At 39.5% G+C, this 14,828-nt stretch overlaps 1 protein-coding gene across 22 annotated transcripts in view; it reads left to right on the top strand.

Annotated features, from left to right (window-relative positions):
- LMO7 (LIM domain 7) overlaps positions 1–14,828 on the top strand; it is a 195,354-nt gene that overhangs the window by 27,034 nt on the left and 153,492 nt on the right. The window lies entirely within an intron of this gene.

The following is a 14,828-nucleotide window of genomic DNA, read 5'->3' on the forward strand; positions in this document are numbered from 1 at the left end:
GGCATTTAATATTCTTGATTACTTAGAATGGTGTAGAGTTGCTGCTGCCCTGGGACCTTACTGTGTTCCTAAGGCCATTCCAGCCTTCTGCAGGGACGGAAAGGCAGCACACTGGTCCTTTCATTCTCTCCCCGTATTCACATCCATTCACATCCAGTAAATAGTCCTAGGATGTTAAGAGAGGACTCACGTGTAGGCTGTTTAACTTACCAGGCCTGGGGACTGTTCCCCTCTGCAGCTGCCTTCCTTGACAAGCAAGAGTGTGATACAGATCGGTTCCAGCACCCCAGGCCCCCATACCCAAATCCACGCACGCTCAAGTCCCTTGTATAAAGTGGCCTGGTACAATTAGCCCTTCGTGACCTTGGGTTCCATATCAGCAGAATGACTTTACTTGTCACTCTGCTGCTGCTGGTCCCTCCTATTTTCTTCCTTCTTCAGTATTTCTCATTGTTTACTTTGTAAACTTTATCTGAAAAACATAGCCAATCAGAGTGCTTTTTCATGTCTCTATGAGAGCTAGATCATCTTAGCTCTTCACCTGTCATCTTAGAATTTTTTCCTGGTGACCCAACATGGTTACTGGGTATTTTGAGTATTATTTTTCCACCATCAGAAATGATTCCTGTCACCCATCACATCTGTCCCCAAATTCCTTTTCTTTACTTTGTTTGAATGCTGAGAGGTCTGAAATACTTAGGTAATTGAGATTCTACTATAAAGGAGAACCTCCTAATAATTTTGACGTTGGGAAGTAGGATGAATAGCTTGCTTATATCCTAGTAGGCCAGGTTGTCAACCCATGTATTGATATTTCTAACTGGGAGAATGATTGAATTTTACTTCTTCATTAGATTAGTATCTATTAAGGAGTGTGTGTGTGTGTGTGTGTGTGTGTGTGTGTGTATTCAATGCATGAGTGAAATTCTGGGCCTTATTCTGGGGATACAGAAATGAGTAGCCTACATTATATTCCTTGGTTTAGTTAGTCTGATAAATGTCATCAGGCAGATAGGCAGAGGGAGCTATGGGGGAGGTTAGAGCACACCAGAATCAGACTGTAGGGGAAAGATTAGGAAATGCTTTCCACAGAGGCAATACTTAGAGTTGTGGCCATGGGTAGGTGTTAGCTGGAATATGTGAAACTGAAAGGCTTTTCTTCTAAGGAGAGGGAACAGGGTGTGTAGCACATGAGAGAGAGAGTGGCGTGCTCAGGGAATTCCCTGAAGGTTGGGGTAGCTGAAGCTTCCAGGGGCAGCTGGACACCAGAGGGAACCATCTAAAGCAGCAGTTTTCAAGGTGTGGGTTGAGACCCCTGTGGGTCCCTGAGATCCTTTTATTTATAAAACAATACTAAGTTTTCATTTGCCCCTTTCCCCCTAATTCTCTCAAGAGCATGCTAAGAATTTTCTAGATGCTGCTCTATGTATGATGATATCATTGTTCTCTTGTTTAACAGGATGTGTGCTTGTGGATTCTTGCGCTTTAAAAATTTCTCACTGTAAATTTCTAAAACAGTAAATATTGATAGATAAGCCCACATAAACAAAAGTTCTTTGGGACCTTCAGTAATTTTTAAGAGCGTAAAGAGATCCAAAAATCAGAGAATGCCCTTTTAAAGAGTTTGGATTTTATCTTGAGTGTGGTAGGGAGTCATCAAGTAACTTTTGCAAGAGCGTGACGTGTTCAGTGTTCTTAGAGAGCAGGGGTGCTGATAGAAACACAAAGTGCATAGGGGCCAGCCTGGGGCAGAGAGACTGTTAAACAGCTATTGCTGTAATTCTGGAGAGACGTGAGGGTTCGAGCTACTTTTGGTGGGATAGACATGGTGGTGCAAATGGGGAGACCAAAAAGGAGGTAGAATCAGTGGTTCTGGGAGGGTTTGGCTGTGAGGAAGAAGTCCAGCTCACTCCCAGGTTTTTGATGTGGGATGCTGACAGCCAGTGGTATGATAAACTGAGTGGACAGGTTTGTTTGTGTTTTTCCCCCCAACATTTTATAGGTATGTTCCTCTGTTTTCTGGCTTCTGTTGCCTCTGATGAGAAGTAAGCTGTAATTCAAATCATTGTACTCCTGTAAGCGAAGTGTCACTTTTCTCAACTTGCTTTCAGGATTTTCTGGTTATACTTAGTTTGTAGCAGTTTGATTCTGATGTGTCAAGGAATTATTTTCTTTGAATTTATCCTGCTTGGTATTTGCTTCTCTTCTTGAATCACCAAATATGTTTCCCAATTTTTGAGGAAACTTTGGCCATTATTTTATCAGATTATTTTTTCCTACCACATTCTTTTTTTCTGGGACATCAATGACAGTTGTTATGCTATTACGTTGGACATTTTAACAGTGTCCCTCATGTCCCTAAGATTCACTTTTTTCAACCTTTATCTTTCTTGTCTTCAGATTGAGTAATTTGCATTGATCTGTCTTCAACATATCTTCAATATCTTCAAAGGGTTCGCTGACTCTTTCCTTTATCATCTTCCTTCTGCTGTTAATCTCGTCCAGTGAAGTTTTTATTTCAGAAATTTTATTTTTCATTTCTTGAATTTTAATTTGTTTTTTGTTGCTACTGTTATTCAGTTTTATAGTTTATGTTTCTCTGCTGAGATTGTCTTTCATTATTAGCATTTTTCCTCTCTATACCTGAGTATTGTACCTAAAATGCTTGCTAATTAGAACATCTGAAACATCTTAGGATCTCCCTTGATTGACTTTTCCTTTGGGAATGAGATCCTGTTTCCTGGTTCTTTTATGTCAACTTATTTTGACAGTATCCTGGACATTATAAATGATGAGTTGTGGGAACTCACAATTCTGTTACATTTTGCCAAGAAGTGGTATTTTTATTTGTTTTTTTTTGTTTTGTTTTTGGTTAAAGCAGGTACTTCATTTGCCTGGATTCAAACTGTAAATTCTGTTTTACCTATGGTGGTGGCAGCTTAAGTCTCAGTTCAGCTCTTTTTCCTTTAGTCTGGTGCTTGGAATCTGCCTGCACATCTGTGGTTTGGGGGCCTTCAGAGATTTGGGAGGAGTTTTTATGCTTCCTTTCTCTAGCTCTGTCTGGCCTGGAATTTCCATCTCATCTTCTGATGACTGTGGTTTTCCTGGGCTCTGTCCTCTAGTTCTGAAGCCCAGTGAGACTGTGAGATTTCTACCAGAATTTTAGCCACTTGCATGGTACAGACTGGGGCCTGTCCTCATCTAGCATAGTTCATTCATTCTTTCACATGTCAACTTACCTCCAGTCATTGCTTGTTTTCATTTCTTCCTCCAGGGCCTGCAGAAATTTTTTTTTTTTTTTAATATATTAGTCCTAGGTTTATAGTTCTTATCTGTGTGAGAGTTGGTCTGATAGGAGTTATTTGGCCGTCCCAGAGGTGGAATTATGGTATTGTATTGGTATTATTTACCAAGAAAGAGAGATTATAGAAAGACAGTCTAATTAAGTGGGAGGTGATTGGAGGATGATGAATTTGATTCTGGTCATGCTGAGTATGATGTTAACCAAAGTGGAGTTATCCACCAAGTGGTACTTATGGAAGTGTGACACTTAGAGGTGTGGTTTGGGCTGGAGGTACAGATGTAAGACTTCTAAACATGCCAGTGATGACCAAGATCATGAGAGCAGATGAGCAAGGAGGAATGTTTTGAACCAGAGGACTGACCTGAATTCATAACTCTGGGGGACAGCTGTGTTTAAGAGGTAGGAATAGGATGAGGAACCGAGGAAGGAGATTCAAAGTGGAAGTGGAATACAGTGGACCCTTGAACAACATGGGTTTGAATTGCGTGGGTCCAGTTATACATGGATTTTTTTTGTCATCGATTGTGCACTACAGTACTACATGATCCACCAGCCATTTGTTGAATTCGTGGAACTGTGTATACAGAGGTTCAACTGTAAAGTTACACTCAGATTTTCAACTGCGTGGAGGGCACCCCTAATCCCCTAGTTGTTCAAAAAGTTAACTGTAATTTGTAAGGGAAAGTTGTTAAAGAAACCAAGCTTGTGATCAGCAGTTCTTAACCTAGGATCTCTTGAGCCGGTTGGTTCAGGATTAAGTTTCAGGGCGTTTCTGAACTCTCTGCAGTGTGTGTATGTGTAGGATTTTTCTGGAGAAAGGGTTCATACCATTCATCAGATTTCCAGGAAGGTTTGTGACCTACAAATAGTTAAATGTTGAAATAAACAGTATCAAAACAACCCAATCAAAAAATGGGCAGAAGACCTAAATAGACATTTTTCCAAAGAAGACATACAGATGACCAAAGAGCACGGGAAAAGATGCTCAACATCGCTAATTGGTAGAGAAATGCAAATCAAAACTACAGTGAGGTACCATCTCACACCAGTTAGAATGGCTATCATTAAAAAGTTAAATAATAAATGCTGGAGAGGGTGTGGAGAAAAGGGAACCCTTCTACACTGTTGGTGGGAATGTAAGGTGGTGCAGACACTATGGAAAGCAGAATAGAGGTTCCTCAGAAAACTAGAAATAGAATTACCATATGATCCAGCAATCCCACTCCTGGGCATATATCCAGACAAAACTATAATTCAAAAAGATACATGCACGCCTATGTTCATAGCAGCACTATTCACAATAGCCAAGACATGGAAACAACTTAAATGTCCATTGACAGATGAATGGATAAAGAAGATGTGGTACGTATATACAATGGAATATTACTCAGTCATAAAAAAGAACCAAATAATGCCATTTACAGCAACATGGATGGAACTAGAGATTATCATACTAAGTGAAGTAAGTCAGAAAGAGATAGACAAATACCTCATGATATCACTTACATGTGGAATCTAAAATATGACACAAATGAACCTATCTACGAAACAGAAACAGACTCACAGTCAGAGAACATACTTGTGATTGCCAGGGGAGAGGGGGGTGGGGGACAGATGGATTGGGAGTTTGGGGTTAGTAGATGCAAACTATTACATATAGAATGGATAAACAACAAAGTCCTACTGTATGGCACAGGGAATTATGTTTAATGTCCTGGGATAAACCATAATGGAAAAGAATATAAATAAGAATGTATATATGTGTATAACTGAATCACTTTGCTGTACAGCAGAAATTGACACAACATTGTAAATCAACTATACTTCAATAAAAAATAAATTAAAAAAATAAAGTGTCAAATTAAAGTTCAGAAAAATGACTGGAGAGTATCTATTTAATCTACAGATTTGGAGCTCACTAGTGGCTTAGAGCGATTTCAGGGTGCAGGTGGAAGAGAAATTGGAGTTCACTGAGAAGTGAATCGGAGATGGAGATGCAGAGCTAAGGGCAGGGAGTATAAAATTCTCCTGCAGGAAGTGTGGATGGTAAGGGGAGGAGAGATTGCCTGATAGAGGGGAACAAGATTAAGAAAAGCCTAGCAATGCCCCGCCTGGCCTCATGTGTCGCAGGGCCCTTGCCACAGTATCCCCTTTGTGCTTATGTCCTGAGATTTTTAGTTTGTGAAAGCTGCTCTGCTGTCAAACTCTGGAGACTGCTTGTGTGGGCCGGCATGCCCACATTCATAGCTTTTGATCCCAAAGATGTTACGAGCGCCATGACGACGACGATTTATTTTTCTCTTTAGTTTGGTGTTCTTTCCCTATAGCACATTTTATTTTACTCTGCATACAGTAAAGGCTTAATGTCAGTGGCGTCAGTTTCAGGATATGGGATAGGGCCATGATCTGGTGGAAACAGTGGTCCCTGTGCCAAGGGTGTAGAGGGCATCTCTGGTGCATGGTTTCCCTTACAGCTCTCCCTGGATGCTCTCAGGTCCCTGGGGGGATTCCAGGTTGCTATGTATGAAGGTTTCCCCGTCGTAAGCCCTTAGAATAGGGAAAGGCTTTCAAAACATTGTCCAGGAGAAGTAGGGAAGTATGGAATATATCCTCCCCTGCCCATGCTCCCTTCCCCCCACCTTTGGACTTCTTTTCTTAAGAGAGAAGTGTGATTAGATGGGAAGACACTAGGCTGAACTACTATGGGAATCAGAAAAGTAGGCTGAACTAGGGAAATTGAGATTTTGTAGCTTTCTGAACTCATCCTGATATCCTTCAATTAAAGGAAATCTGCAAAATAGCTACTGTGGCTCATTCCTATTGCTTGTTTTATTTCCTGTCGCTGAGAAGTAGAATACTTTCCAGCCTGCCTGTGTCCCCTCCTCACCCAAGCCAGCTACCTTAACACAAATTCTTGTTCCTTCCAGCCCTAATGAAGCCGTGCAGTGTCACTGTACTTCTAATATCAGATAATGGTGAAAATAATTGATCAAAGATTAGATGAGAGCTAATTCTCCACCAACATTCAATTCTTTTTTTAAAATAATTTTATTTATTTATTTATTTTTTGGCTGCGCTGCAGGGCATGTGGGACCTTAGTTCCCCAACCAGGGATTGAACCTGTGCCCCCCGCCTTGGAAGCGTGGAGTCTTAAACCACTGGACCGCCAGGGAAGTCCCTCAACATTCAATTCTTATACTAGAAACTTGTTCAGAAATGAATCTGTAGTTGTATAAATTTCTGGTAAAGACATTTTGGACCCTACCCTTCTCAGACTCTTAGCCAAAGAATAAAATATATCAAATCAGTTTAGAAGTTCCAGCTCCAGAGCCAACCCACTGCCCTCGTCACCTCTGTGAAAGCTGTGTATCACCTTGAGTTGTCACTGCTTGGTGAGAAAGTGCAGGGCAACTGCACACAGAAAGTGGAAAAAGTATTCACAGGGCTTCTGAGAAGCCTGAATGCTTTGGATAATCTGCATATTCTGTACACTGCTTAATTTCTAAAAGTACAAATGGAAACATAGTATACACACTATTCTGTTCCATGATTTTGATACTTAACAGGATAGCTTGACTGCCCTTATATATTGGCACATAAAGGGCTTTAAAATTTTTTTGACAGTTGCAAAATCTAATATTTGTAATTACTATATTTTATTGACTGGATGAACTAAAATTTATTTAACCTGTCCCCTTTTGATAGATACTTAATTTTTTTCTGATTTTTATAATTATAAGCAATGCTTTTGTGAATGACATTGGGCGTACGTCATTTTGCATGTGTGCGGTTATAACTGTAGGATGAGTTCCAGTGGCTGAATTGTTGTTTTCCTCTCTAGAGGGTCTGCCAGTTTACACTCCCACCAGCCACGTAGGAGAGGGTCTGTTAACCCCTATTCTTATTCTTTGTCAGAAAGATGAAGATGGTATCTTGTAGTTTTGATTTGGTATTAATCTTATGAGATTGACCATCTCTTAATATGTTTAAGAGTAATTTGTGTCTTTTCTGTTAACTCTTTATATTGCTTCCTCCTTTTTGTAAGAGCTCTTTATTTATTAAGGAAATTGGCTCTGTCTAGGATGTGAGCTGCAAGAGTTTTTATTTTGTGTGTGTGTGTGTGCACGTTGGTTTGTGTTTTGACTGTTTTTCTATGAAGAAAATCTTTGTACGTAGTTGAGTTTATTAATCTTTTCTTTTGTGGTTTCTGGGTTTTGTATCATAGGGACCTTTCTCATTCCTAGAGTACCAAAATCTCCTAGTTTCTTTAGGTTATTTTGTGGATTCGTCTTTTATACTTTAAAATCATTGACCTATCAGGAATTAACTTACTCTAAGGCATGAGCTATGGTTCTAACTTTCTTTTACCCTCAGATGGCTACCCAGGTGAATTCACCTCTTTTTTTTTTTTTTTTAAATGTGATCTACCTATGGCAGACATTACAAGTTGTCTATCTGATATCCATTCTTCTCTCGTCACCCTTTGAACAGTGGCATTTATGAGAATGTTAGTAAATCCAGATGAAAAGATTTGTCTTCTTAGACACCCTTGTGTGAGAGTGTCCTTGTGTCACAGGTGACAATAGGGTGGATCTTCCAGGAGAGCTATTGCCTGGGTGACAAAGAGGGACAGGCTGATAGCATAACCCTTTGGTTTTATCCTTTCCCTCTTTTCCTGCCTACGTGAGGGTAGAAGGTACAGATGGCCAGCATTTGTAGGCCATCAGGGAAATGATTGTGGATTACACTTTGAGGATGGATACTAAGAACTTTACAGAAAAGTGTAACTGAAATAAAACACTTGTGGAAAAAATTCCAATCTCTGGCAGCAGAGGTCAGAGTGCTTCTGTGTATGTGTATGTTGGCAAACTCAAAGCGGAGGGTGAAATACAATGGAAGAATGCAACTAAACAGAAGGACCGACTTCTTAGCTTTTATTCATAATATATTAGCCTTCCCCAAATTGGACACGAGAATTGGGGTATTCACAAAACTATAATGAAATATGAAGGCATCTCAAACCAGATGTGTTGGTTTTCTCACTGGGTTGTAGCCTGGTTTTTGAAAGGTAGAGAAAATCTGCTCAAAGGATGTGATCTATTTGGTTTCAGCTTACAGACAATATCCTGATTAGAGTAATGAAATAAATAGTATCCAATATTTAAAAACTAGAGATTGAATTATAAAGGAAATACAAGTAATAATTTATTGAAATTACTGGATTGAATCTGCCAGCAACAGCAAATAGTTGTGGCAAGTATATGGTTTCAGAGTCAATTTCAACTCCCCAACCCTGCTGTTTATAATTTTATTTTCAGGTTAGATTATAACAGAAGAATGTTCCAACATATTTGTACCCTGTATTTCCTTTCAGTTAAAGTCTTTTCTAAACCAGATTTAAGTTAGGTTCCACAGTTGTAAAACAAATGTTTTCATGAAACAATGTTTAAACAGACTTATTTAGGAAATTGAGCTTTATTTTTTTTCAGGTTGATACATCCTCCCCCCCCAACCCCCGCTCCTAATCTTAGCATTTGTTTCAGTTCCAAAAATAAACTTAAACACACTTTTTTGGAATATATTCTCTCCTCTGTGGTGTTGATGGAAGTCTGAACCAACGAGACAAATCCGAAGACATCTTTGTTGCTAGAGGCAAGCTCAGGAGGTGGTGGGTGAGCTTTCTCAGAGGGAGCTCTGTATCTAAATGTTACCCAGCCACTCATTGCTGGAATGCTATTCTTTAAACAAAGAATGACTTATTCACTTAGTTGAAGAAGGTGGTCAATGAGACATGATGCTTGTAACAGAAAATTGAAGAACATTTGATCAGTTGTCTCCCTCTTCGGAAATGTCTCCTCCTTGTGAAACACACACACACACACACAGATGTCATTTACACGGTGCCTCTTCGAAGAAGCAAAGTAATAATTAAAATACAGGGGAAAATTTAGAAAGTTTCCCCTAAAACTGCACATATTTTTAGAAGATTGCAAATATAAAATGTAACCACCTTCTTGTTAAAAGCATCCTTATTAGCATGCTCCGTGGAGCAGAGTAGACCATCCGTAAATGTTAATGGAATGGATGAATAAAATTACACTGTCAGGTACAGCATATTAATTATGTGACTTTCTCCAGACTGAATATTTGACTGACTTGATGAAACAGTGACTGTGGCTACTCATTGATCTCTGTGATTGCTAACGGAATTATAGTTAACAGAAACAGATTTTTCAGAGCTTGCCCTGCTGCATCTAAGTTATACACAGAGAAGCCAAGCACTGGAAGCTGGTTTCTTTACATTACTATGGATACCTTCTCGGTTTCTTTGACTGCAGGGGGGCAGTGAACCTGAGGCAGTGTAGCAGGTAATGTAACACCAGGGCGGGGGAGCAAGAATTTGTGAGGTGTTGATTCTCTTGAATTCCATGAATGTCCCTCTCTTTGTATCAGTCCACACCTGAAGATTAGGTTTGTCCTCCTCTGGATGAAACATTCCTTATTTAATGCATTCCACAGCAGCTACCAACTGAATGTGAAATTTAAACCTTGTTTCACTGGCTAACAAAGATGAGAAGACATTGCATTATTAAAGCTTTTAGCCAATAAGAGGGGTGTTAGGTACATAAGTTGAGGACACCCCACCTCCTTCGTTGTTTTTAAAACAACAACAACTATTCAGGGGTAATACTTTTCTGTAATAAGGTGGCAATTCTTTGATGATTACCCCTAAGGCCTTTTTCAAGGGCTTTTAACCAATAGGTGTTTAAAATTGTAAATTGAACTTATTACTTTCAGTCTACAATTGAAGCTTTTAATACGAAAGCTATGAAGTTTTACTTTTGGATCAAATTCTGGTAGCTCAGCTTTTATTTTGTGCCCAAGATAAGAGCAACCTATCTTTCTTTTTTAGAAAGGTTTTTAAGGCCTTGTTTATGGTATAGAATGAGCCCAAGTATTTTTTTTTCCTGGATTGTTTTCCATGATTTTGTTTAATTCGGAAGTGACATAGCTAATCCTACATACATTAAACACTAATAAAACCTGCATATTTGGAGTAATGGCATGGACACTGGTGGGAGATATAGACTTCGTAAAGTCCTTTCTACAAAAATCTACACTAATACTTTTGACTAATTAGAGATTAATTTACTTAATGGTTCTTTAAAATTGCAGTTCTTTTCTGGGAGAATTAACAATTATCATTCCATTTTACCAGTATCTGCAATCAGATTTTGACTCACTGGGGATATGTTTTGTATTGATGTTTATAAGCTGCTTTATATTTAGATACTCATTCAATAAATAAGAGTACCTACTATGGGCTAGTGACTTTTGTAGGTATTTGGGATATATTAGTGAAGAAACCAGACAAACATATAGAATAACTGTAAGTGTTAAGTTTATTACATAATTCAGCCAAATTTACTGATTTTACTGAAACTCTTATAGTAGAAGTTAGCTAGATTTCTTGAAAGCCTGAACGAACTTTTGGCCAACCCAATAGGCTGTGCATTTATCCCTGCAACCTTAGTTTTTTGTTTTATTTATTTATTTATTTATTTATTTATTTATTTATTTATTTATTTATTTATTTATTTATTTATTTATTTTTGGCTGTGTTGGGTCTTCGTTTCTGTGCAAGGGCTTTCTCTAGTTGCGGCGAGCAGGGGCCACTCTTCATCGCGGTGCGCGGGCCTCTCACTGTCACGGCCTCTCTTGTTGCGGAGCACAGGCTCCAGACGCGCAGGCTCAGTAATTGCGGCTCACGGGCCTAGTTGCTCCGCGGCATGTGGGATCTTCCCAGACCAGAGCTCGAACCCGTGTCCCCTGCATTGGCAGGCAGATTCTCAACCACTGCACCACCAGGGAAGTCCCTAGAATGCTTTTTAAAGCTACAGATTCCCAACTCCCACCCTGGACCCACTGACTCAAGTTTAAGAATCACTATCTTAAACCTCTTTTCATATCAGCTCAGATAATGGCAACATTTCTGATAGCTGTTTCACATCACTGTCTCATATCTTTTTTTTTATTGAGGTATAATTTACAGTGAAATTCACCCTTGGTAGTGAATTGAGATCTGACAAAATGCAGACAGTGTGTGACTGCCACCTCGATCAAGATACAGCAGTTTCATCCCCCCGCCCCCCTCTCCCAGATTTCCTTGTGCACCTTTTGTAGAGGATCCTTCCTTTTTTACCCCCTGTCCCTGGCAACCACTGATCTGTTTTCTGTCCTTGAAAGTCCTTGTGGTTTTGTCATTTTGAGAATATCATATAAATGGAATCATACGATTTGTAGCCTTCTTTCACTTAGCATAATGCATTTGAGACTCATCCATTTTGTTTGTATCAGTACTTCATTCCTTTTCGTAGCTGAGTGGTATTCCTGGAACAGATGTACCTCAGTTTATCAATTCCCATTTGAAGTATATTTGGGTTGTTTTTAGTTTTTGGCAATTATGAAGCCACTGTGAACATTCATGACAGGCTTTTTATTTCACTTGAGTAAATGCTGAAGCATGGGATTGATGGGTCTTCTTGTAAGTGTATGTTTAACTTTATCAGAAATTGACAAACTGTTTTCCACATTGAGTCTTTCTCTTTATTACGCAAATGATGTTGAGCATTTTTTGTGTGCTTAGTTGCCATTCATATACCTTCTTTGATGAAGTGTTTGTTCAGATTATTTGCCCATCTTTTAAATTGGGTTATTTGTTTTCTAGAGTTCTGTATTCCGGATACAAGTCGTTTATCAGTTGTGTTTTGCAAAAATTCTCCCAGTGGTTTGATTTTTTTCAGTGTCTTTCAAAGAGTAGAATTTGTGTCCCAGCACTAATTATCGTCATCCTTATTTAATGCAATCATATATTTCTGTTTTTCTTCACAGATTCCTATTCAGCTGTGCCATTCTTCTCTAGTACTTTTAAGCCCACAAACATATCAAATATATCCACTGGCAGTATGGCGTAGTGGGAAAGAGTATTTTCTATGTATCCAAATTTTGTCACTTTGACATTTCATAGTCATTTTTTTCTTTTTAAAATTTTTATCATCAAAGGCAGAAAGTCTTATGGGAAGGGCATAGGAGTTGGCCAACCTTCTTACGAAAATTTGGTTCAGTAAGAGAAAAAAATAGAGGCTTAGCAATTCTGTAACTTAGCTAGAGAGTGTCAGAGCCTGAATGGGACAGCAGGTGTCTGACCCAAAGCTTGTGCTTGTTACTATGTACTGTCCATTCTTCACTAACCATTTTACTCTTCTTTGTCTGTTTCAGTGAAGAGCCTTAGTTTTTTCCTCTTATGTATTGCGATGTACAGTTTACAGAGAGCTTTGGTTGACAGCTATTGAGTAATCTTAGAGGGCCCTTCAAGGTTTGATCATCTATGACACTGTGATTTATTGGATTAATTCTGGTAAATTCCACCCATCTTCAGCTATTTGTAAGTTACTGCGTAAAAGCAGTGATATTGGAAAATTTAAGCAAGTTTTCTGTAACTTTCCAATTCTTTATCCCACAGGTAATTTTCCCAGAGCTTGTTAGATTATGAAAAAAGGTTTTGCCTCTGAGTATCCTTTGGTTTAGATTTTCCATGGAATTTGCCTCCATTTCATTTTGCATAGATTTAGTAAACATCCTGTAAATGCAGACTTGAACTTGGGGTAACCTGCGTTTGCAGTTTCTGTGAACCCTGCTTGTGTTCTTTCCCCCTTCTGGCTAGAGTTGACTCATGTTTGTGTAAAGTTGAAGGAGACTAAAGCCTCATCCCACACTATTGTCTTCCAAAAGCATGCCAAAGAAAGAGACCAATTAAAAGATGAAAGCCTGGCAATGCATTTTAATCTTCTGCCTGTTCTGGGCGGCCTCCAGGCTCTTTCGAGGAGAGGAAGCAGCAGAGCCTGTGGAACATTTACTTGGATTTGTCCTGTGGAAACTAACTCAGAACTCAGCTGCTCATGGTTTTTTGCACCGAAACAGCTCACGAAGAACATGTTGAAACGAAAGCCATGCTTTCCGGCTGACCTTTGAGTGCATAGCTCTCTGAGGCCTGCAGTGGTGGCTGACGGACACAAACATTCAACAGTGAGAGAAGTTGGAGGAAGCCTGGATTTAGAGGCAGTATCTACGGGTTGTGACAAATGACAAAAAAAATGATATGATGTAGTAGCAAGTTTGATGGTCCTTTATTCAAGGGAAGATAATTCATGGATGGGGGGAGCACTGTTTCTGAGGGATTTGGGCAAAAGCGAGTTGCCAGAACCTTCGAGGCAGCAACGTGGACACTGCATGATTGACCAGGAGGCCAGGAGTTTCCTGGGAAGGCTAACAGGTCTAGCGTTTTCTAGCGTGAGGTGAGCCGAGCTGGAGGACTGTGGTCCGTGTATGTTAGGTGTCCTTGGCAGTTTTCCGTAAGTGTAGGCCGACTTAGGTTTAGGTTTGTGATGTGGGCCGGTCCACTGGAGTGGCCTCCATTTTTTATCAGCCGTAATTATGTATATGAAATAAAGGGTGATGAAGAGGGAGAGAATGGCCACTTCAGTTATATCAATTTACTGCGAAAGGAGGCTCCGGCATCCAAGATTTCCTTCTTACCTTTTTTTTTTTTTTTTTTTTACCCCCTCCCCCCTTTTTTTTTACAAGGAGTAAAATATGTTGATGCTGGCTTTGTGAGAGGGGGCTTAGCTATGACAGACTAATGGAATGTGTGCAGAAGTGTCTCTAGGCAAGGTTTGTGGAAACAATACCTGAAAATCTTACAGTGAAAGAACTGGAGGAGCATTAGGGGAAAGCGGGTACACGTGCAATTGGTCATCCCATGGGGAATGAGAGACCCTCTACAGGTTCTGCCTGCGTGAAGGCTGTTCTCCCTGTTCTGGACTTGTTATCAGTGACTCTTTCCAGAATGTGTTTCTATAGAGTGACTACCGGTTATATGGAAGGGCTAAACCGTGAGTGTATTAGGATTTGTGTTGTCAGAAATACTTGGCTGTCATGTGAGATTGAAGTCTTAAGTCACTGGAATGAAGGATGCGTAACTGTTGAAGGAAAAGGACTTGGGAAAGCTCCAGAACACAGTACAAGTAATTTGGGAGAAAGCTGTGATAGGGGAATAGCACTTCTGGGCCACCAGAGGGCAGCATGCATTCAACAACTATTTTTTGAAGTCTGCATTTACAAGTACCACTGAGGACTGTGTGAAAGGGGAGCAGACCCCTGGAGTGAAGACGACTTTGTACTGATTTTATACTCATCCCATCCACCTTGGAGAACTCCAGCAATATGTCATTTTTTGTCTCTCCATCTTTTTCTTTCTCCCCAAGCAGAGTTATTCCACAGCTTTCAGTACATATCTCTATGTAGCACTTATTATATTTTTCTTTTTTTACTGAAATATTTTATTTGAAGGAACATAAAAATTAATTGCTTTTGCCATGTGACTGTGAAGAATTAACTGCACCTTCCCAATAAAAATTTAATCGTTACTTTTATAACATTAAAGTAATTAAAGTCATTTACAAAG

The sequence above is a fragment of the Balaenoptera borealis genome (assembly GCF_965194805.1).
Source record: "Balaenoptera borealis genome assembly, chromosome: 18".
In the NCBI taxonomy this organism is placed as follows: Eukaryota; Metazoa; Chordata; class Mammalia; order Artiodactyla; family Balaenopteridae; genus Balaenoptera; species Balaenoptera borealis.